General features: G+C 44.1%; 1 protein-coding gene and 1 pseudogene across 2 annotated transcripts in view; one reads left to right on the forward strand and one right to left on the reverse strand.

The window, feature by feature from the left end:
* RBMS3 (RNA binding motif single stranded interacting protein 3) overlaps positions 1-25,250 on the forward strand; it is a 1,099,136-nt gene that overhangs the window by 258,629 nt on the left and 815,257 nt on the right. The gene's annotated exons all lie outside the window — the stretch shown is intronic.
* On the reverse strand, positions 13,290-13,489 carry LOC114814052 (annotated as a pseudogene).

Raw genomic sequence — 25,250 nt, forward strand, 5'->3', positions numbered from 1 at the left:
TGTGGTAGAGTCAAGGTAATCAGGTTGTCCCATGTGGGACTCACAGGCTCCATCCCTGTTTTACAGATGAGGTAACTGAGGCACAGAGAAATTAAGTCACAAAGCTGACAAGTGGCAGAGGGGAGATTAGAACCCATGACCTCTGACTCCCAAGCCTGTGCTCTTTCCACTAAGCCATGTTGCTTCTCGATTGTAAGCTCCTTTAGAGCAGAGATCATTTCATCTACTTTTTAATTGTATGATCCCAAGGGCCTATCTAGTCCAGAATCCTGAACACAGAGGCTCAGTAAACAACTGATGATGATGATGAAGCTAGACTCTAAAGTTCATGCTCACTTTGTAAAAGGTCTGCTCTTTTAACCACAGTGTGAGATTGTTTTAAAATAGCTGTTGAAAATTTAATATAAATGAATATCAAGATATAGGCTTTTCAGCACTTATGGTGCACTACGTTTTTGTTCAAAATCTTAATCTCACAAATTGCTTCTTCCTTAGCCTAGCGGTATATCTATTCTATAAAAAGTAAACCCTACTCTTGATAAAATTAATCAGAACAGTGAAAATCAATTTTTACTGATAGCTTATTGATGTGGAAGATAGGAAAGATAAAGTTTTTAATATGAAAACAGATGAATGAGTAAATCTGACGAGCTGTGTAATCAAGAATTATTGAGGGAGCGGGGTATTTGAAGAAAACTTTGGTTTGCTGCATGTCACATGGTAGCCCTTCAGCATGGAAATTGAGCTCAATCTGTGGAAGAAAACTTTGTGGAGTGCAGCTGGCTAACAAATTCTCAAGAATCAGAAACCCAATCAGAAATGATGAATTATGCAGATTAAAAATCCAGGATTAATGGAGTTGGTACTGGTGGGCAATACTTCTGAAATTTCACAAAGACCGGGGCATTTGCTATTGTCCTGTGAGAGGATACAAGCATAAAGGTGTTTTCAATCTTTATAGGTGACCAGATTTCAAATCCATGAAGTCTTTAAGGGAGGTTGACTGAATTAATGTTATTAAGGAGCTGGACCAAGGTCACACAGCAGATAAGTAGAGGAATGGGGATTAGAACCCTGATCTAAAAATCTCTCATTCAAGGAGGGGCCGGGGAAGGAGACAAAGGAGTCCTCAGATTGTCTGCTTCATTCAACCCAGAGGACGTGGGTCCGCAGAATGCCACCTAGGGCCATGCCTGGTTAGGGTCTCCCTGCCCACCTGATTCTCTTTTCTTGTGGCCCAGTAGTATCCACTCTCTATAGGGAAGAAGGGCCTTAGAGAAAACAGAAACTCTAGTGAATCAAACTGAAGATGAAACCCCAAAGTGGGAAAGGGTGTAAGACCTTTTCAGCCAAGTATCTCCCATCAAAATCCATGTGTACTTTGGGACTCAACTTTCTACAAAATGGTGGGGGGGGCACCATCATGAATCTGAGCTAAAAGGGACTTTTGAACTCCTATTTATTGAATTTCAGGGACAGATTAATGAGAGTTGAAGGGAAGGGTAAAGACAGATGGCTTAATTTCCTTAAAAAATCTCAACTCAGTTGTGCCAGGTTCCATTCAGGACTTGAGGGGAATTCTCATCCCAAGAATCTTGACCTGCTCAATTTGGTGTGGAATTCCTAACAGAGAACTGAACTATGGAAAGATGTGGGAGATGTCAGGGCACAGGAAAGGCTAGCATGAAGGTGATTACAGTATTTAAGAGGTCATTCGCAAGGGTGGACGATACCAACATTAATAGCCAAGGTACAGCTCAGAAGCCACTGGAATAACTATCTGAGAAAATAGAAACTGAGGAATTGCATTTCTCCTTCCCTCCCGACACCCTTCCACAGCTTTATTTCCTCAGGGAAAAATCTCATTTTGGAGGAAGAACTTCTCTACTAGAAGACTAATTACTAGTCCTGTCCCACTCATCTTCCTTTGCCAGATCAAATTCTGGGACTCATTCCACACAGGCGGTTGATTAAGAAACAGAACGAGTGGATTGCACAGACAATGCCAGATAGAGGTTTTTTTTTCCCCCTCTTGTGGATGATGAGGCTTTCCAAATACACCCAGAGACGTTAATGAGGGTCTAATGAAGTTCTAGACCCAAGGCGGGGACAAGCCCTGTCAGTATCAGGGACTAATTAACTTTGCAAGCCCCCTTCACCTCTCCCATTGTCACTGAGCAACATCAGCAGAAAAAACAATGTAGATAATTCACCTGGAATCTGTGGGACTTCCTCTTCCACCCCAGGATCCGGGATGGGGAAGCTTTCCTGATCCCCATGGACTTCCAGGATCCTCGGTCACCCCCACAAAAGTGGTCATCTCCATCTTCCTCATTTGGAGATCAGACTGCATCCAGTTGGCTGGGGAACTGAAGAAGGGTTGCCCCCTTTAAGGTACATATCTATAATATATTTATATTAATGTCTGTCTCCCCCTCTGGGCTGTAAGCTCATTGTAGGCAGGAAATGTGTCTGTTTATTATATGGTGTTTTCCCAAGAGCTTAGTACAGTCCTCTGCACCCAGTAAGTGCTCAATAGATGCGAATGAATCAATCAATCAATAACTCACCCTTGGGGAATCACCTTGCTGATCCAGGGATCATCTTCAAATACCTGTCTCTGAGGAAAAGTGAACAATTTTCCAGGCTTATTCTTATATGCTTCTTCTCTGAATCAGAATTTGGCGATGAACCCTAGGACAGCAGCTGCTGTACACTATTGGGCCACAAGAAAACAGAATCAGGTGGACAGGGAGACCCAACCAGGCATGGCCCTAGGTGGCATTCTGCAGACCCACGTCCTCTGGGTTGAATGGAGCAGACAATCTGTGGACTCCTTTGTCTCCTTCCCCAAAGATGCTGTTCCCTTTTCTTCCCACCACCCTAACCTACCCAACTTCCCTGGTCCTCACCTGGTTGTCACCTCCCAGGCAAAGCTTGGGCCCCTTTCCCTCCCGGTCATGTATCCGGACTATTTCTGGCACTTATTCAGAGCAGTTGGAAGGTGGGGGCGGGGGACGCTTCCCAAAGGGAAAGGCATGAGATAGATGGGGAAAGCACTCTCCAGTCTGCTGCGCTTGAAGGACTTTTGGTTGGTCAGGACTGCAGGGAGCAGGAGCTCTCTCAGCTGAAGGATGCTCAAGCCCCTTAAGCCCCTCCAGTCAACTGAGCCAGGCCAGCCACAATCATCAGTACCTGTTCTTCCACAATGATTGACACCACTGAGAAGAAGGCTCTACGACAAGATAATTCATCCGAAAATTTTCATTGCACGTATGGGCAGTGACGTTGAGACACCAAATGTTTTCTTTTCCCTTTACAACATGGAATTGGTAATTAGTGGATCAATCAATGGTATTTATTGAACACTTGCTACGTGCAGAGTGCTGAGCCAAGTGTGTAGAAGAGTAAAATACAAAAAAATTAGCATACACGTTCCTTGCCCATAACAAGCTTTCAATCTAGAGCAGGAGACAGACTTCGGTATAAATAATGAATAATACATTGTTTATAGGTGAATGAAGCCACAACATCTGGTATATGGCAGGTTATTATTAATGATAATGTCGGTGTCTCAGAAGGTGGCATCCAAACCATCCAGTTAGCTGAATATAAAACTCCATTCTTACTATACTGTAAATGCCTTGAGAGCAAGGCCTGTGCATAACTCGCTTATACTGTCCCAAGTGCTTAATGCAGTGTTCTGCACAGAGGAAGCATTCAGTAACCTCTATTGGTTGATTGACTGATTGGAGAATGAAAGCAACTGTAGAAAACAACAGCAACCTTCAAGCAATTCTATGAGGGTAGAGTGTCCTCTCTCTCTTTGGTGATTCCCCAGTGCTTTTCTTCTGCTTGTGCCCAGCCCGACTGATCCTGTACATTTTTTATTTCTCCCCTCTGCAGTCACCCCACTGACCCTTCTCTCCCTCCCTGTCTTGTGATTCCCAAAGCCATGAAGATTTAGGGACAGAACTGAGTGGAGGAGGAGGATGTCTGGAGGTTGGGGGCTGTGGGCAGACACTACTCTCCTCCAGTCCCGTCCCATCCTGTCCATGCCAACCTGTGGCTTTGGTGTTCCCAGGCAGAAAACACCTGCAGAAGAACCTAGGGACAGAGTGGGTCATGATGGCGGAGCAAAGTTGAAATGAGATCTTTGATGACCTGACCAGGGAGCATGTCTAATTCACACCTGTCTATTCTTTCCCAGCATTTAGTATAGTGCTCTGTAGCAGCGTGGCTCAGTGGAAAGAGCCCAGGCTTGGGAGTCAGAGTTAATGGGTTCGAATCCCGGCTCTGCCACTTGTCAGCTGTGTGACTGTGGGCAAGTCACTTCACTTCTCTGTGCCTCAGTTCCCTCATCTGTAAAATGGGGATCAACTGTGAGTCTCACGTGAGACAACCTGATTACCCTGTATCTACCCCAGCGCTTAGAACAGTACTCTGCACATAGTAAGCACTTAACAAATACCAACATTATTATTATTATTAGGTGTTTAACAAATATTAGTGCTACCAGAAAGCCCGGCTAGGAAGGGGAGATGTTTGAGTTGCAAGGCCAACTTGGCCAAGTCTTGTGGCATGGCAAGAAGTGGAGGAGGTAGGGCAGGGTTGAAGAGTCAGGACGTATAAAACGCCTTATCTAATAGACAGATTCTGCCATGTAACTGATATTCCAGTCAGGAGCTACTTGCTGGGTAAGAGAAGTAGCGAGGCCTAGTAGAAAGAGCACGGGCCTGGGGATCAGAGGACCCGAGTTCTAAACCCATTTCGGCCATTCATCCTCTGGGTGACCATGGGCAAGTGACATAACTTATCTGTGCCCCATTTACCTCATCTGTAAAATGGGGTTTAAGACTGTGAATTCCTTGTGGGATAGGGATGGTGTCCGACCTTATTAGCTTGTATTTACCCCACTGCTTAGTACAGTATCTGGCACCTAGTACGCACTCAACAAATACCATAAAAATGGATTTTGTGCTCAGTATACTGCACAAGCTCTTTCTCAGTATGAGTTCGGAGGAAACACCCAAGTATCTCTGATGCCACCTAATCGTTCCCTTTCATCAACTGCATTTATTAAGTGCTTACTGTGGGAAGAGAACTGTGCTAAGCACAATATAACAGAGTTGGTAGACAAGTTCTCTGCACACAAGAAGCTTACAAGGGAAAAGTCTCCCTGCAGAAAGTATTGTGGTATCTCACTGCATTGCGTTGCCATCAAGAGCCTAGCAAGAATCTTCTCAGACCAGCTACCAAAGAACCAGGAACTTTCTTTCCTAGTACCCCAGTGCAACATCCTTGACTGGTCTAGGAGGAATGCCGGGAAAGCATCAAGACTTCTGTGTCTGTAGATTGTATTTGAGGTCATCTATTGATCTGGTCTCTGGCAACTACTCTTGAAAGGGAAAGAGCATAGGCCTGGGAGTCAGAGGACATGAGTTCTAATCTCACCTCCGCCACTTGTCTGCTACGTGACCTTGGTCATGTCACTTCACTTCTCTGTGCCTCCGTCACCTCATTTGTAAAATGGGGATTAAAACTGTGAGCCCCACGTGGGACGTGGGCTATGTCCAACCTGATTAGTGTGTGTCTACCCTAGTGCTTAGAACAGTGCCTGACACACAGAAAGCACTTGAGAATTACCATTTTTAAAATGTTTGGCTAACTGAGGGGTTTATCAAGATCCTAAAATAATTCCTCGGGGATATGGTTTACGCATCAAAATTAGAGGGTCTCTATCTGATCCTTTCCTCATCACCATCAGAGTAAAGCAGCAATATGAACTACTGTGATGTTCGGTCATTTATTCCAAGACTGTTAATGGTATTAAGTGCATTAGGGTAAATGCAAGATGAAGACGTCGTTCCTGGCTGATGCAGGGCTCATAGTGTAAGTGGGAGAGAGAGCAGGTATTTTATCCCCATTTTACAGAGGAAGAAACTGAGTCACAGAGAAGTTAAATGCCTCGAAAGGTTACACAACAGGCAAGATTCAGAGCGGGGATTAGAACCTGGGTTTCTTGATTTCTAGCCTTGTGGTCTTTCCACTAGATCACTTTGCCTCCCACGCTTGTGGATGGAACAGGAAATCTGAAAACCCGTGGGAGAGTAATGATTCCAGCTCCATGTGGAATTCTTTCTACTCAAGCTGGGAACATTGTTGGAAGTCCTTGAATCATTTATACAGGAAATTCTAAACCTGGTGATTCTGCTCTGGAAACGCACACCCTAGAAGACTTACAGATAATTATGAATCACTTCTCCAAAACGGCAAAGCTGTCTGACACAGGGTTGCAATTATTTTGGCTGAAGGATGATTTCCGATGCTTTGAGACCCACAGAAGGCTGCTTGCCGACTCCTCTTGGCCTTCGGCAGGGGGCAGGAATGAAGGGATAGAAGAAGGCCCAAGCTACACTTATCTCTGGCCAAGCCAGGCTGGTGATTTAGATGTCGTCAACAATACAAGAACATGGGGACCCTAACAGCTGCCACATGTGGAGATTACTGACTCTGTGTGTGTTCTGGGGGTGGGGGAGGACACACGGGAAGCAGGAAGGAGCTACCATTCATTCATTCATATTTATTTTTATTTATTTTATTTTATTTATTTGTGTGCAAAGCATTGTACTAAGCACCCTTGGCAGGACAATTCATCTCCATTAGCTTCTTGAGAACAGGGATCAATGTGCCTTTTTACTCTGATTCTGCTTTGCTTCAATTACCCTGTTCTGCATGCAGTAGGTGCTCGATAAATATTGTTGAGAGATTTTACTCATTTCCCCCACTGCCTCAACCACCCAATCTTCCAAGGGTTCTCTAGGTGAAAGGGAGCTGCTAGATAGTTAAGTTCCTTGAGGGCAGGGATTAGGTCCAGTTCCAATTGACATTTGTCAAGAGGTTCTCTTGGGCAAAGGGCTCTAACAAGTGTCAGAGGAAGATAGAAATGATAATTCTGATGCAGTTTCTAGACACATACGGAAAACACTGAAGTGGTTTACCATTGCCTCCTTCCAGGCTGTGAACGCGAATCTCTGCCCTCAACTCTCTCCCGTGCCACCGCTGCCCAGCACAGGTGACTTTGGACTGGTAGCAGATTGCTTTCCACTCGCTAGCCGCTGCCCAAGCTAGGAATGGAATGGACTCTCCCTTCCGTAGCCAAGACTGCTAGAGTACTGGCAACTCTTCAGGTGTGACCCTGAGAGGGCTGGCCCTTGTTAGCCAGGCATTTTTTTAACATTCTTGCTGGGCTTTTCCACTTTATAGAATGACCTAGGTGATTCTTCTTCAGAAAACCTAATTGCCGAAAGGGGTCCTGGGACTAAAGCCTAAGACTTTCCCGAACTGTGTTCTTTCCTCTGGGCTAACAAGGCTAGATGATCGCCTTACTGATAAATTAGCAAAAGGAGCCCAGATTTTAATTTGTGTCCTGATATGCAGCTACTCTTCATCCAGTAAACCACCTTGACTCTGATGTTGTGAATTCTGACATAGCTGTATTTTTTTCAGTATCCTTAGCTGTTTTTCTTTTAATAAAAGAAAACGTTAGCCGAGCACCCAGACCACTGTCTGACTCCATAGGGAATTTACATCCTCCACTAACGGACACCACATACTTGACTGTGTCTTTGTTAGGTGGCTTGCTCTTGTATGCTTAGAGGGAAGATCTGAAGAAGTTTAAAGTACTGAAAGAGATAAGAGTCAATTCTGTGTACTTAAACTTAAGGATAGATAAAACTATAACTACTACTGAGAACAAGGCTCTACTCTCCAGATGGCTGCCTTCCTCTGGCTGCTTGTGTGTCAAGTTGCATGTTCACAGACATGCCATCTAAGCATATTAGAAGTATAAACAATCCTGTTCGTTCATTTGACTCTCAGGCACTGCAAAAATATTGAGGCATTTAACTCTGAGGGAAAAAAAAAGGAGGGAGAGAAATGACAATGATGATAAATGGAGGCAGCATGGCCTAATGGAAAGAGGATGGGCTTGGGAGTCAGTTGACCTGAGTTCTAATCCCAACTCTGCCATTTGTCTGCTATTTGACTTTGGGCAAATCACTTCTCTGTGCCTCAGTTACCTCACCTGCAAAATGGGGATTCAATTCCTGTTCCCCCTCCCACTTAGACTGTGAGCCTCATTTGGGACCTGATAATCTTGTATCGACCCTGTGCTTCTCTATCCCAGTGGGAAGGAAACATGTCTACCAATTCAGTTATATTACACTCTCCCAAGTGCTTAGTATACTGCTCTGCATAGAGTAAGCGCACAATAAGCATACAAGGGCACAATAAGTGCACAAGAAGCATCGTGGCATAGTGGAAAGTGCATGGGCTTGGGAGTCAGGGGTCATAGGTTCAAATCCCAGCTCTGCCACTTGTCAGCTGTGTGACTGTGGGCAAGTCACTTTACTTCTCTGTGCCTCAGTTACCTCATCTGTAAAATGGGGATGAAGATTGTGAGCCTCACATGGGACAACCTGATTACACTGTATCTACCCCAGTGCTTAGAACAGTGCTCTGCACATAGTAAGCGCTTAACAAATACGAACATTATTATTATTATCCCGGCTCCACTTGTCAGCTATGTGACTTTGGGCAAGTCACTTCACTTCTCTGTACCTCAGTTACCTCATCTGTAAAATGGGGACGAAGACTGTGAGTTCCACGTGGGACAACCTGGATACCTTGTACCTACCCCAGTGCTTAGAACAGTGCTTGGCACATAATAAGCACTTAACAAATACCACCATCATCAATAAATTTGATTGATTTGTTTAGTATGATGCTTGGCAGATAGGAAGACTTTAACAAATGCCACAGACATCACCATTATTCTTATTAGCCGAATATGCAGGTCCAAACCCCGATCTTTGCATTTTCTGATGAAGTCTTTAGACACGGAAACAAAATAGCCCACCAAAGGCCGACACTCCAGCTGTGCCATAAGGGAGATGGAGCGAACAAGGAAAACACAGACTCTTCAAAATAGCAGTAACTACATAAATAGGCAGCTATTAAGTTCTCTCCATTTAGCAGCATAGAAGAGAAGGGGGAACCAAGGGACTCGAAAAAGACTTCAAATGTAAGCACTTTTTAAGGCTAGCTCTTTTCTCACCCGCATCTGATAGACTCTAAATATTCCCCCAGATCACATTACCCTTCCAGAGTGTTTGCAATAGAACTAAAATCACTGTATCCTTTCCAATGTACTGAACTGTATAGAGCAAGATTATTTTCTATCGGTTTGACCAATGCGATATTTCCAATTCCAAACCGTTCTTGACAGATTTTTTCATTTTAAAATCTCTAACTGCGAGGCATATGCTTCTCGCCGCCGCTGTTGCATTATTTTGCTGACACTCGGCTCTTGCTTTTTTTCCATTTCCCTGAGTTGTTTTTCTCTCTGACCCCCGAGAAGAATAGTTACTGCTCTGGGCTTTTAGCAGAGCAGTTGGTTTTGACACTGCATTCATGCACTTTGTTCTCTCCCATTTGTTCCGTGATCGCTGTCATACCAGTCGGAACATTTTTCAGGGCTATTCTCACTTTTCCCTGCTGCTTATCATAGGCAGATTAAACCAGCTAAATGACTCCATCCAAAAGCCAATTGGTTTATTTGGTCATTTTGCGTAAGGGGCTTGAAGCTCAGGGCCTGTTCAGGTAAGGTATCTTATGGCGTCTTGCTTCTTTTCCTTTATTTCCCCTCTCTGCTGCTTGTTCATTTTCTGTGAGGTTTTCGCTGTCAGGGTGCACACAGTGAAGAGGCTGAGTTCTTTTAGTCTCCCAGGACCTTTGTCCACTCACCTCTTTTCTGTTCAATGGGGTTTCCTTTCGTCTTTTTCTCCAACACCTCTAATCCTACCTTCTTTGCCATTTTCTTCCACTCATCTCTCTCATTCAACCCACATATTCAGTCTGTCAGCAAATCCTGTCAGTTTCAACCTTCACAACATTGCTAAAATCTGCTCTTTCCGCTCCATCCAAATTGCTACCACGTTAATCCAAGCATTTATCCTATCCTACCTTGATGACTGCATCAGCCTCCTCACTCACCTCCTTGCCTCCTGCCTCTCCCCAGTCCGTACCTCACTCTGCTGCCTGGATCATTTTTCTATAGAAATGTTCAGTCCCTGTTTCCCCAGTCCTCAAGAAAGTCCAGTGTTTGAGGCATCCACCTCCACATCAAATATTGGCTTTAAATCACTCAATCACCTTGCCCCTTCCTGCGTTACCTCCCTGATTTCATACTACAACCAAACCCACACACTTTGCTCCTCTAATGCCAACCTACTCACTGTACCTCGATATTGTTGATCTCACCCTCCTCTTGCCCACGTTCTGCTTCTGGCCTGGAATGACCTCCTCTTCTATATCTGACAGACGATCACTCTCCCCACCTTCAAAGCCTTATTAAGAGCACATCTCCTCCAAGAGGCCTTCCCTGACTAAGCCCTCATTTCCTCTTCTCCCACTCCCTTTTGCATCACCCTTGCACTCGATTCTTCACCCTTCATTCACTGCGCCTTCAGCCCCATAGCACTTATGTACATATCTGTAATTTATCCATATTGATGTCTCTATCCCCCTAGACTGTAAGCTTATTGTGGTCAAGGGACGTGTTGACCCACTCTGTTCATTGTACTCTCCCAAACACTTAGTACAGTGCTCTGCACCCAGTAAGCACTCAAAAAATATGGCTGATTCTATCGTCTCTAATTCATTCTTTTCCTACTGTTGCTGTTCTCTTTTTTTAATGACATTTCTAATGCTTACTATGTACGAGGCACTGTCCTAAGCACTAGGGTTGATAAAAGTTAATCGAATTGAACACAGTCCATGTCCCAGGTGGGGCTCACGGTCATAATCCCCATTTTACAGATGGGGTAACTGAGGCACGGAGATATTAAGTGACTTACCCTAGGTCACCCAGCAGACATGTTGTGCAGCCAGGATTATAACCCATGTCTTCTAAGCACCAAGATAGATTCAAGATCATCAAGTCCCACACGGGGATCGCCGTCTACATAGGGGAGAGAACAGATATTTAATCCCCATTTTTCAGCTGAGGGAACTGAGGCACGGAGAAGTTAAGTAATTTGCCCAAGGTCACACAGCAGACAAGTGGTGGAACAGAGATTAGAATGCAGATCCTCCGACTCCCATGCTTGTGCTTTTTCCACTAGGCCTTGCTGCTTCTCTAGACACACCCAGACACACACACACAAAGTATTTTGCATCTGAACCCATTTAAATCGATTCCTAGAAGAATGCACTAGGAACGGCTGGAACCAGAAGTGGAAAATTGGGTTCTCACCATATCTGGGAGAACTGTCGCTTGGCTCTTGCAGTTTAAATGATTTAAGTCCTGCTCCATCCCTCCCCTCCTTTCCCGAGATGTTTTGGCAGTATATCACTCATTTGTAATTTAAACATCTGGATCTATTTTTTATTTGAAAAATATTTTATGTGTGCATTTTCTGTATGTGCAGATAGATATAATTAGCAGTACTGAAGGCAAGTAGGAGAATAACAAAAGTTTCAATCACTTGCCTGCCACCTAAGTATTTACATAATTTAATCACATAAACTAATTAAATGTCAGGTCATTTGTAATACAGAAATCACAGTATGACCATAGGTTACCAGAAGTAGCAATTAGTTATGCATGTATAATCCTGTTAAAATCATATTTAGAAAAAAATAGACATCGAGTTGGTCATTTATTTGTTCTTAATTACTTTTTTATAGTTTGTTGGAGATTTATAGTCACCATTAAAAGCCTCGGGGTTTTTTTGTGTGCGTGTGTGTATGCGCTTGTTTGCCCGTGTTTTAATTTGGTTTCTTATATGCCAAAACACAACTTTCAAATGAATCTATTTGATGGTTGCCTGAAAACCAAGTTCTAGAATTAAATAGAGGCATAACTATGTCACACATTGTAACCCTGTGGTAACCTTTTGTTTTATAAGTCACTAGCACTCAATACTGTCAGTAAATTTGTTGTTCAAACTAAGAATAATAACTGATGCATTTGTTCTCACACTCTGCCAAGCACAAGTGCTTGGATAGATGCAAGATGATCAGTTTGAACACTGTCCTTGTCCCACATGGGGTCATTGTTTAAGTAGAAGAGAGAACAGATATTTCCTCCCCATTTTGCAGAGGAGTAAACTTTGGCACCAGGAGTGATAGGTTCTTTGACTCCCAAGCCCAAAGTCTTTCTACTAGGCCCTGTTGCTTTTTTTAAGGAAATTCAGGAAATTCATTTAATCACATAGTTGTTCAAAATTCCCTTTGATTTTACTAGTTTTGCATCTTACAATGGACTCAACTGAAAATATAAATCCCTTGCAAAGCTGAAATGTCACAACAGGATTATAAGTGATATCCTCATGGTTAAGTGTTCAGTAAATACCACTGATCGATGTCTTACGTAAGTAAAATTATGTATATATATAATATCGCTACCATGGTGGGTAGGCTAGAGTGCCATGGAGTGCTTGTGAGTCTGTCAGTAAATCATATTTATTGAGCATTCATTAATTCATTCATTCAATTATACTTATTGAGAGCTTACTCTGTGCAGAGCACTTGGAAAGTACAATTTGGCAAGAGATAGAGACAATCCCTACCCAACAACAGGATCACAGTCTAGAAGGGGGAGCCAGACAACAAAACGAAACCAGTAGACAGGCATCAATACCATCAAAATAAATTAATAGAACCATAGATATGTACACCATTAATAAAATTGAGTAATTAATATGTACAAATATAACAAGTGCTGTGGGGAGGGGAAGGGGGTAGAGCAGAGGGAGGGAGTAGGGGCAGTGGGGAGGGGAGGAGGAACAGAGGGAAAGGGAGGGCCCAGTATGGGAAGGCCTCCTGGAGGAGGTGGGCCTTAAGTAGGACTTTGAAGAGAGTTAGAGCACTTGTGTGCTGAGCACTGTCCTAAGCACTTGGGAGAGTACACTATAATGATATAAGAGATACATTCCCTGTCCACGATGAGTTTACAGAGGGGAGACAGACACCAATATAAATAAATAAATTACAGATATGTACATAAGTGCTGTGTAGTCGGGAGGGGGAATGAATAAAAGAAGCAAGTCAGGGTTTTCGGGAATGCCCCACCTCCACCTGAAATCATTCTGGTAGTAGATCCATAGGGTTTTTTTGGTAAAAATACAGAAATGGTTTACCATTGCCGCCTCCAGCGCAGTAAACTTCAATCTCCACCCTCAACTATCTCCAATGCTGCTGTTGCCCCGCACAGGTGAGTTTTGACTTGTAGCAGATTGCCTTCCACTCGCTAGGCACTGGCCAAGCTAGGAATGGAATGAATGTGCGTGTGTGTATGCACTTGTTTGCCCGTGCCCTTGTTTGCAAGCTAGGAATGGAATGGGTAGGCCTCTGCCTGACTCTCCCTCCCATAGTCAAGGCTGGTAGAGTACTGGAAACTCTCCAGGTGCCATCCTGAGAGGGGGAAGTACTGGGGTAGATTGGGGTTCACAGTCTAAGAGGGAGGGAGAACAGGAATTGAATCCCCATTTTACAGTGGAGAAAACTGAAGTATAGACAAGTGACTTGCCTAAGGACACACAGCAGGCAAGTGGTGGTGTCATAATTAGAACCCAAGTCTTGACTTCAAGGTCCCTGCTTTTTCCACTAGGTCATGCTGCTCCTCTAAATAAGTACTTAAATGCTATAGTAGATTAATAATCAAAGTAGGGATAAGACACAAGACGGAGAGTAATAATGAGATCAGGAGACCATGAGTGAATTGTGAAAATAGTGACAGTTTGTGTGTGTGTGTATGTAGGTATGTGTATAAAGAGTGAAAGATGTTGTGCGGATCTTCCCATTCTTCAGAAATCTCCACTGGTTGCCCAATTCTTTCTTCATCAGATGGAAACTATTGACATTTGCTTTAAAGCATTCAGTCAGCTCTTTCGCCTCTATCCACTTCCTACTCCACAACACCCCAGCTTGCACTCTCCATTCCTTTCAAGCTAACCTACTCACTGCATCTCCTCCTGTTGCTGACCTCTTGCTCACGTCCTCTCTTTTGTATTCACGGTCTTCTGTAGCACTTTTGCATGCAATTTGTATATTCTTATTACTTCCTCTTATCTATTATATATTTAAGGGCCTACTTAAATGTCCCCCCACTATGTTGCAAGTCATGTATGTCATGAAGACTAACTTCATGACACTTTCCCAAGTGCTTAGTACAGTGATCTGCTCAATAAATGATATCGGTTGGTTGGATGCGATTGTGTTTAAGAACTTAGTATCCTTCATTCCCGAAGATGATTTTACTGACTCTGTATGAGGATGTAGCTAAAAGTATAAATAGGTTCAAAATGAATAATTAGAATAAATTCATGGATAAGCAGTCGATTTGAGGTACTGAAGGGCAAATTAGGGATGCAGAGGCCAAAGTTAGGAATGTTAGCACTTCTCTAAACATCGGCATCAGTGTGACGTTAGTCAGTTTTGCTACTGCTGTTGGAGACAGCATACTAGGCTAATTGGATCATTGTTCTGGCCCAGTCATGACTTCTCTTGTGTGCATTTTTGTGTGCTGATTTGCTACTTTAGCCTCCCCGAAGTCTGCTTCTCCTTCACATTACTTGAGATTGTGCTTATTTATGTCTTTATAAAATATGTGTTTTGCCCTTCTTGCCCGTGTACATTAACTTTCAGTTCACCATAGAACTGCTATGCTATGAAAGCTGCTTGGAAATCCTGCTGTACATTTTTCTTCACATGAATTTGGGTGAGGAATTAGGAATTATTAATCAGTTGGAATTTCCATTTTTACCCGAAATTGTCTTTTAGTTCAAAAGTGGTCCAGGAAATACTGGGGTCCAGTGTTTAATTTTATAAAGAGTGAATTGAAATCAATAATATGTGTGTTTGGTGTTCAAACCCATTTTATACTCTTGAAAATTATTAGAAAAATCTGAAAACATGATTTGCTTACCTACTCTCTGTACCTTGATCTCGCCTATGCTGCCATAGACCCTTTGTCCATGTTCTCCCTCAGGCCTGGGACTCCCTCCCCATTGGTTTCTGATAGTCCACCACTCTCCCCTACTTAAACCCCCTAAAATCACATCTCCTCCAAGAGGCCTTCCCTGTCAAAGCCCTCATTTCCCCTACTAATTAAGTGGGTGGGACTAAAGGTGAATCAGTAGGAAGGAAAACAGTGTGGGGGTGGGGTTGCGAGCCTAGTCAGGGAGTGCTCTTTTTGGAGGAACTTTGAAGATAGGGAGAGGTCTGAGCTGCCAAATATGTAGGGGGAGGAAGCTCCAAGCAGGAGGGAGGGTGTGAGCAACTGGTTGATGACAGATTAGGCAGGAGCGAGGGACAGTATGTAGGTTGGTATTAGAGGAATGAAGGGTGCAGACTGGCTTGTAGTGGGAGAGGAACGAGGACAAGTAGAGGGGAGAAAGCTGATTGAATCCAATAGTTTCTACTTGATGCTGAGATGGTTGGGCATCTATTGAAGGTATTTGAAGAGTGGGAAGACAACCACAGAATGATGTTTTGGAGAACCGATCCAGGCAGTGGAGTGAAATATGGACTGGAGAGGCTGGAGGCAGGAAGGTTAGTGAAGGAGGCTAATACAGCAGCTGAGATAGGATATGGTAATTGAGAACTAATTTTCTTTGGTGCCCTTAAAATCCCTAATGTTCTGCTCTGGCAATATTTCACTGGTCCCTACATCTACAGATCTTCATCTACCTGTGTTTTCTTTCACACTATATCTTCTGTCTAGAGCACTCCCTCTCTCCATCCAACCCAGCACCTCCCTTACAATATTAAAATGTTTCAGGGAGCACATAACCTTCCAATTCAAGCCTTCACAGATGGGCAGTATGGTTAAAAGTTCCTCTCCATCCTGATAGTACAAAGGTCTAAGGGTAGCCTAGGAAACAGGGGAGGAGAAGGAGAAGCACAGAGAAGAAATGATGCTTTTATATATTTTTTTCAGTCCCTAGTTACATGTCAGATCTCCATTCTTAAGTGGTGCTGGTTCCCCCCCCCCATCCCCTTCAACCACCAATTCTTCTTACTTATTCCCTCTCTGGCAGCTTCTATTCCCACATCACTTTGCAATGTACTTTTCGCACTCTATTTCACAAACAACATGCATCCCTGACACTAGCACTTCTCTATAACGCAGCTATTAATTCTATCCTTTTGTTAGTATTAGAAGAGCTGTGTTCGTGTGTACAGCTGTGTGCCCTCTTAGGCATTTACCCTGCCTTGATTAGTATTGTCTTTTGTAGATTTTGAATTCCTGGAGGGCAAGGTGAGTGCCTGCTTATTGGGATTTTACAGGACCCAGTATAACTGTGTGCATTTGGTCACAGTAATAATTTAATGAAGATGATGATTTTGATAAAACATACACTAAGTGGTTTGTTTAAGGGTGCCAAAAGGGGGGTATGTGTAATTCAGCAGGATTCTATCCCTAGGAGAAGATAAGGACACAACACCAATTATCAAAAATTTATAAGGCAATTGATTAATTTGAATAAAACATTAATATCTAGAATTTGACCTGAAGACAGACACTGGGACAAGCATGGGCTTGGGGATAGGCAGGTGCTAGGGGTATTTCACCAGCAGGTAGGCAACTCCTAGAATTCCTGGGCAGTGGAAGGTGGTGGGGTTGGGGGGAGGGACATGAGGGGGCAATTGGGAGGGAAACCTGGTACCCCTGACCTGGAAGTAGATCAGTCAAACAGGGAACAGCCAAAAACTCACTCTGTCCAGGGCTATAGTGGCATGGCACATTCCAGCCATTTTCATTTGGCCAATTCACTCCCATTTCAGGGCTACAGGACTTTGACTAGTAGCAGGCTAAACAGGCCAAGGTAGCAGCCCAGTCAGGTCAGGGAATGGAAAGAGATCAGGGTGGTTTCGACTGAGATAGCCTCCAGATTTCTAGCCATAGAGTTTTGGACCCAGGGAGCATCTGGGACCCAAACTAATCTTCCATGTTACTCTTTTAAATCCAAACTGAGCACTCAGGGTCATACTAGAAACTGACACTAGCCAGAGAGTTTTAGGTTTGGTTCCTCCAAGGCCGATGGGCAATCGGCTAGCCTGTAGTTTCAAGGAGAGACTATGACAGGATATGGCAGAGTGGGTGGGATTGCTGGCTCCACCACCATCGACTCACTCATGGAGCCTTCCAAATAATGTCTCTGCCTTGGTTTCCCCTTTATAAGGGAGACAATGAAGTCAATCTTGCAACAACCTCTCAGGGATATTGTCAGTATCGATGTCTTCAAGGGAGGGTATGAAATGAAAACCTCACCCAAGAGTAATTATAAAATAGACCAAGATGTTAGCATCCTTCTGAGAGAAGCAGATCTTAAGGTCATTGTGTGAGCATAAGATGATCGGACCCTGAAGTGGAAAAAAATGTGGCTTATTTGGGTGTGTTAGCTGTCTGGCTTCATGCCTTCTGACACATTTTTCAGCTAGAGATCCAAATGCACTTCATGGACATCATGCAGATTTATTTTGTGACGCTGTGGGAGACACAGGGGCTGTAAAGCAATGAATACATTACAGTTATCCATGGTTATGTAGTTTTTCCTCTATGACGATTACAGTGTCAGTAATCATTTACTGTTACATGTCATCGAAGCATAGCTGATTGCAAGTTACTAATTTTTCTTCACCACTTATGATCTCTGTGGGGGAGAATGGGCTTTTGCTTTATTAAAGGTATCGATCATTTGTTTTTCTGTTACCCATTTAGGAAAGTCTATGTTTTGTGCGGTATGATATGAGAACTATCTGATCGGGCAAATGCTCTGCAGCATTCTGGGCACTGACATTTCAATGGAATGTTACTGTGCTTGAATCTTCCCTTGGTCTGGAAAGACACTAGAAATTCATAACCACCACCCCCACCTCCTTCGTCGAGGTTTATGCCTGACTGAAAGTAAACTAACTTTTCCAGTCATTAAAGGCCTACTGGTGGCCTTCCTGGGGGGGGGGGGGTTGTATGGTATTTAATGCTTGCTCTGTGCCAAACACTGTTCTAAACGCTGAAGTAGATACAAGTTAGGTTGGACATAGTCTAAGTAAGTTCACAGTCTAAATAGGAGGGAGAACAAGTATTTAATCCCCATTTTACAGTTGAAGAAACTGAGGCAAAGAGGTTAAGTGACTTTTCCAAGGTCACACAGTAGGCAATTGGCAGAGTGGAGATTAGAATCCAAGTCCTCTTTCTCCCAGGCCTGAGCTCTTGCCACTAAGCCATGCTGCTTCTCCTTCAGCGGGGGTCAGTGACCCTGGCCCTCAGCCCCTGCAGGAACCCACCCACCTCGGATGAGAGCTGCCCTGCAAGCCCTCGAACCCGCCCCTATCACTCCGGCCCAACCTGTGGACTCCCCTCAACAGTGCTTCCCATTCCCAGCTTCCAAGCCCCCTACTGATCTGATGCCTCCCCTCAGCAGAGATGGAACCCCCATGATCTGGGGGACAATCCCCATCCTGGGGAGAGGCTCATTGTTCCAATACAGTACTCTCCTGAGTGCTGGTCCCCAGTTCACTGCACCCAAGTAAGGACCTTGACTCTACAGCACAGGACGCCGGCGTCCCCAATCCCAACTCCTCTGTTCCGGAGCCCCAGCCTTTCTCTGATGGGAAGATGGGAGGGCCGTCAGTCAGAAACTCAGTGCTAGAGGGGAAAATGGAAAGACGGCCCCCCAGACTGATGTTCTGTTTCTGCCTGGCTGTGCCCACGGCAGAGCTCTCCGCTGACAAGCGGCTCAGGCCACGCTCCAGGGCCCTGCCCTTCACACAACCCCTGGGGCCCCGCCCTTCACACCACCCCTGGGGCCCCATTCCTATCGCCCACCCCGGCCCAGGGATACGAAGAGGGCAACTGTCATACTGGTCTCTGTGGGAGGATGTTGGAGAGGGATGTCTAATTTTGATTCCTGACCTAGATACGCTCAAGGTAAAGCCATTGAGAAAGCCATTGAGTGCATTTCTCAAAGTTGTATGACAAACCAGTCTTCACTCTGGGGAGTGAGAGAGAAGAGCAGGTTCCCCTTCATGTCTCAGCCCATCTGTTTTTATTTTTTTTAATTTGTTTTAATGGCATTTGTTAAGAACGTGCTATGTAACAAGCACTGAACTAAGCACTGGGATAGATGCAGATAATCAGGTTGGACAAGGTCCCTGTCTCACACCGGGCTCACATCTAAGTAGGAGTGAAAACAGGTATTGAAGCCTTATTTCACAGATGAGGAAACCGTAGCATAGAGAAGATAAGTGACTTGCCCAACGTCATACAGCAGTCAAGTGGCAGAAATGGGCTTAAAATCCAGGTCCCCTGATCCCAGGTCCAGACTCTTTCCACTAGGCTGTTGGTCCAATGAAAAGGACACTGCTTGGAGAGCTGGGAAACTAGGGTCATAGTCCTGGTTCAGCCCGTACCTGGCTAATACGGGCAAGTCTACCGTGAGCACTTTGTAATGGGGCGCACCCTTGCCCAGCCACTCGCTCTTATCAAGTCGTGCCCTAGTGGGAACCTGACTGGCAGGGAGAAGAGCATGTAAAGTGCAGTGTATAAGCCAGTAGCACTTAAATCAATTCCTCTGCTTAAGTTCTCCATCTTGGAGTCTCATGACCGAAGCCTCTCTCTCATTCCCGACATGAGACTCCATTCCTCCATTTCTTAGTCCGTTGATGATTAATTTGGATAAGCTTGGAGGATTGTTCTAGAGTGATCAGAAATAATGAAACCTGGAGTCAGTCCACGAACACCAGTAGGGACCCAGATATGATTGACACACAGAGGCTTTACAGTCTATTGGAGCAATTGAATGCTTTGAAAAATAAGCTTTGGAACTTCTCTTCACACTGATTTTTACAAATATCCTAGGAAGAAATCAGAAATTTTGCTTTTAACAAAAAGATTTTTGCATTTGATCAACTTGTTCATGGAGAAGGATATCTCATTTTCTTTTATTCATTTTATTCTTTCATTTTATTCTTTTCTGTCTTGGATTAACATTCAGAGAAAATATTGGACTTGATTGTCTACATAAGTTATTTGATGAGATGACATTATTTCCTTTTGGCCTCTAAGCTTCATACAGATCTGAAGTAATCTATGGTGTAACGATTTGACCGAAGGCAGGCCCTGCCTGAAATATTAGATCACGAAGCATCCTAATAGGTCACTTCTGCAGGAGAGAAGATGTGTGGGAAAGCATTGTCTCGGAATGTATTGTTTCGACTTTACTTCCTTCTTCCTCCAAACTTGACCTTGCATTGCTAAGCCAAGTCTCTCAAAGCCTCCAGAAGGGAGCATTTAATTGAAGGGTTGAGAACTCTCTCAGGAAAGGATTCTCCCTTACGAGAGCTTGTCAGAATGCTGTTCTTCTATTTTTCTGCTTACAAATTTAAAGTGATCACAGGATTCACTGCTAGTGTTTGAGAGGAGAATTAAGGTCTATTATGGCAGGTTTCACAGAGGGACTATTTTTCCTCATCTTTTTGATAGGAAAGGAGAAAAAAAAAGAGCCTGTGATCCTGGCAATTACCACCTAGTAAAGTCTCGCTTCAAATTCTATTAAAGTAATGGAGCCAATATTAAGAGAATAAATCTGTTAGTGCCTTGAGGATAACAGAACCATTTGCAATAAACAGCCTGGGTATATAAAGAGCAAATTGTGCCAGACAGGCTTGGTCACAGTCTTCCAATCGAATTACAAATCTAGTGACTGAAAGAAAGAAGTAGGTGTAATGTATTTGGCCTGCAGCACGTCGGTATGGTTTACCTGAACCTCAAGTCCATAAAGTTGGAAATTTGTGGAGAAAGCCATTTCGGGGGAATCACCTGTGATGTTACCATGGTAGGGACCTTGGGGGACTAGAAAGTGGAAACTGTTGAAGTGCTGAAAGTTTGACTTGCTAAACTCCAGCACCCAGATCAAGTACTTGAGCAGGAAGCTTGAAAATAACTCCTGTTTCCAAAGACAAAGTTCATTCATCATTCTCAGAACACTCCCTTCCCCTCACCTCGTAAAGGTCATGGATCCTTTTCCCCTCTGTGACGGAGGAGGTTGCATTCTCAGGAGACAGTTGGAGGTTGAAGAGGTAGGAGAGAACAAACTGCCCTCTCGTTGACCTTCCAACGGGCTAGGGCACTTGGCTCTGAGGTGAAACTTGGGTGGGATGAAGAAACAATTATCCCTGAGGCAGCCCAACATAAGGCCCAGTCAGTGACCTGGACCCTTTATACCTAGAGAAGACCCAGAAAGACAAAATCAAAGAGTGTTCCAGAGTTCCTTAGTTTCAGTTGTTGGGCAGCTCCAGAAAGACCATGAACAAGCAGCTTTGTTTGCAAAAGCACCCATGTTCCCTAGTTCCCATGGTTGAAGATGCCCCGGTGGTATCAAAGTGGGCAGTACAAACTTTATCTAGGGTGAATCCGTCTAGTGGTGCTCTGCTCCTCAATTTTCTTGTTTATTTCTATCTAAAAGAAGGGCAAATTGGAGTTGTTGTTTAATGAAAGATGGATTTAAACTGCTCAATGGAGGAAGTATAAAAATTGTACTTTTGGAAATCACTAGGAAAGGGCAGCTTTAATGATTGGGAACAGCTAGACTTGAAGCTCACTGTGGGCACGGAACCTGTCTACCAACTCTGTGGTACGGTAATCTCCCAAGACCTTAGTACAGTGTTCTGCACACATTAAACACTCAATAAATACCATTAATAATTTAAACATGCCCTAAGGTATTTTATTTTGAATCTACTGTGTGTGTTTAAGATGTCAAAAGGAACAGAAGTCTGTAAAGGGATTGACATGGCAGCCAAACATCAGCGATTCATTGTCCCGTAGGATGTAGGTGCTCATCTGCCTGGAGGCTCTGTGTGGAACCAGATCTCCTGAACATTTATGAACACCCCTTCAAAGTGTAGAGCACTGTACTGAGCAGTTTTTCTCAAGATAATCATTGAGAGGGTTTTTTTCCCCTGTATTTGCTTTTCGGTCCTTAACTGTGGGAGTTAAATCAAATGATCACATCAAGCACCTTGAGGGCAGGTGTCCCGTCAATTTACACAGTTGTACTCTCCCAAGCTTTTATTATAGAGTGCTCTCTGTCAGAATAAACACTTAATAAACACCATTAAGGGATCATAGTAATAATGACATATAAGTGCTTACTAAGTGTAAATCACTTTTCTAAGTGCTGGGGTAGATACAAGTTTATCAAGTCTGACACAGTCCCAGACCCACATGGGTCTCATCAGTCTAAGTAGAAGGGAATACACGTATTTAATCTTTTCTGAAAACTGAGGCAAGTCGTGACTTGCCCAAGGTCACTCAGCAGGCAAGTGGCAGAGCCAGGACTAGAACCTAGGTCCTTCGACCCCCAGGCCCCTGTTTTTTCCACTAGGCCACAGTGCTTCGGATCAATTCCCCCCAAAAATCTTGGACCAGTCAGGATGGGATTTCTTTCTCTTCTTTTTAAATGTTAACATTTGTGCCTGGCTTTGCAAATTACAACTAGCTAGCTCCTTCTGCTATTGGTGAAATAGTGATATGGTGGTGGGGGGGGGGGGGGGTTCATAGGCACAAATCCCTGGAGAGGTTCACTAGGCTTTCTAAACCACAGCAGTTTTCACCCCAAAAAGGAAAAGCCTCATTGTATGGCCGCAAATTATAGATATATGAAAATGTTTGTGTTTCAGAAACTTATTTTTAAAGTTGTGGTCATGTCTTCGCATTTTTGTGGTGGTTACTCATTGGTGTGCTTAATGCTCTATTGAGGCTTTATAATTTGTTGATTCTATATCACTTTCCCATTCTCCATTTTATTCTACCACAGCCATCTTTTTCATGGCTTTTTGCAGTAGAACAGAAATAAAGTAGGGGCATTAAGATTAGGAAAAAAAGCATGTTTCTCAAAATTAATGGTGAGTTTGCGAAGGCCCCGGGATGTTTCACTGGGTGTTTTTTATCTCCCTGCCGAGTTCCATGAAACACTTCTGGGATTTTTATGTTCTCTCCTTTCCCGGTCTGTTGCCCTCTTCCATTTCCCTTCCCAATCTCTTCTTCTTCCTACATATTTTCCAGTCTTCTAGTCTAATGCTTCTTGAGTTGTCTTTCTCCAGTTCACCTTCCCGCCCTACATTCCCTGTTGCGATTTCTCCCCGCTGTCTCTCTTCAGCCCCCTCCTCCACTGCCCATTCTGGGCCATGGCTGTTCATGGCCAGTTTCCAAGGGTCTATCCCCCAGCCTTTCACCCCAGCCAAGTGTCCACAGCCTCACCTCTCACGGCTGCATCATCCCCAGCCTGGATAATAATAATAATAACGTTGGTATTTGTTAAGCGCTTACTATGTACAGAGCACTGTTCTGAGGGCTGGGCTAGACACAGGGAAATCAGGCTGTCCCACGTGGGGCTCACAGTTTTAATCCCCATTTTACAGATGAGGTAACTGAGGCACAGAGAAGTTCAGTGACTTGCCCACAGTCACACAGCTGACAAGTGGCGGAGCCGGGATTCGAACCCATGACCTCTGACTCCAAAGCCCTTGCTCTTTCCACTGAGCCACGCTGCTTCTCTAATCCTCAGGTCTGTGCTGTTCTTATGTGATCTTCTGGGATGTAGGTCTCTCTCAGATCCAACCATATCCCCCGTGGTTTGCCATACTCTGAGTTGGCTGCATCTCCTTCCTGTCCTCTGTGTAGTCAAGAAGCTGGCAGAGTCTCTCCACTGTGAGAAATAAGGTATTTGACTGGGGATCACCTGGTGGAAGAAGCGGACCCTGGTAGACTATTAGTCAGGAAGCCTGGGTTCTAATCCTTGCTCTTCTACTTCCTTGGTATGTGACCACAGCCTAGGTGCTTAACTTCTCTGTCTGTTTTCTCTTCTGTAAAATGGGGGTTAATTACCTGTCCTCCCTCTCTTTTAGACTGTGCATCCCTATGGGATAGACACTGTGTCTGATCTAAGTACAGTGTATCTACTCCAGCACGTAGCACAATGCTTGATACGGAGTAAGGATTTAACAACTACAATAATAATTATTATTATAATCTTCTAATTGCCTTTTGCCGATTTGCAAAAACTGCCAAGCTCAGACATCCAACCTTGTTACCTAGAGACTCCATAGACTTTTGTTTCCCCCTCTGACTCTTTGAAATAGGATCCCAAGTTCCACCTAATCTCTGTCACCAGACTCCACGTAGCCTCAAACTTAATGGGCCATAGAATCTAACATGGTACAAATGAGCAGAATGAATTTCAGCAGGTGACCCAACCGGCTGCTGAATGGTGAGCTGGAATGAGAAGACTTTAACCAGGGTGGGCAGAAGAAACACTTCAAGGACACGAAGGGGCATAATGTCAGGGCGGAGCTAAGGACTACTTAGGAGACAGTGGGTACAGGGTTGCATGCCCAAAGGCAATCAAGAAGCAGAGATTTCAAAGAGATCATGAGAGCAAGAGGTAGAAATCTCACCAGTCAGTGCAGGAAGCCGATGCCTCAACCCCAACAGGTCTATTTTTAGTCATGAGTCAGTCTTTTTTTCAGCCCCATGTGACAAAACCTCTCACAGTCAATAGCATCATCTTTGAACTGCAGGACTGGGGAGGTGGGGGAAGAGTGTGTGTGAGAGAGAGAGAGACAGAGAATGAGAATATAAGAGAACCCTTGAAGGGTTAAGAGAGCCAAACAAATCGTTTCTGTGCTGGCTAGGTTGAAGTGGGTTTTATTCTGATAGAGCACACGTCTTGAACGTTTTCCAAAAGCAGAATCTGAGATCTGGCCATCAGCACTAGGGAGCGGTTGCCAGGGCAGGAACTTTCCACCGCTGCCATTGCTTCTGTCTGGAAGAAATATGTTCCACAGATAAACGGAGGGGAGGAACAAAGCTTCCTTTCTCCTGTCCTGGAAATCCAGCTTCCCTTTCCTTCCTGTACTGTGGAGTCACTAAAGGAAGAGAATCTGCCAAGCTCCAACTCACATAATTGTCTAAAATAAATTTGTTTATTCTGCCTTTGCTAAATGGGGATTTTAAAAATACATGGTCCTCTTTGGGCCTGATTAGGAAAGTGAGCTCACTCTTCCTCTGCCCTCCTCTTTGTCTTCAGCTTGAAAACCCAATACACTGACTGAATTTCTCTTCTTTTCCTAAGTGCAGATATTCCAGGTGCTTCTTTTGAGGGCAGGATCCATACAGA

Source organism: Ornithorhynchus anatinus, chromosome 8, assembly GCF_004115215.2.
Source record: "Ornithorhynchus anatinus isolate Pmale09 chromosome 8, mOrnAna1.pri.v4, whole genome shotgun sequence".
Lineage (NCBI taxonomy): Eukaryota > Metazoa > Chordata > Mammalia > Monotremata > Ornithorhynchidae > Ornithorhynchus > Ornithorhynchus anatinus.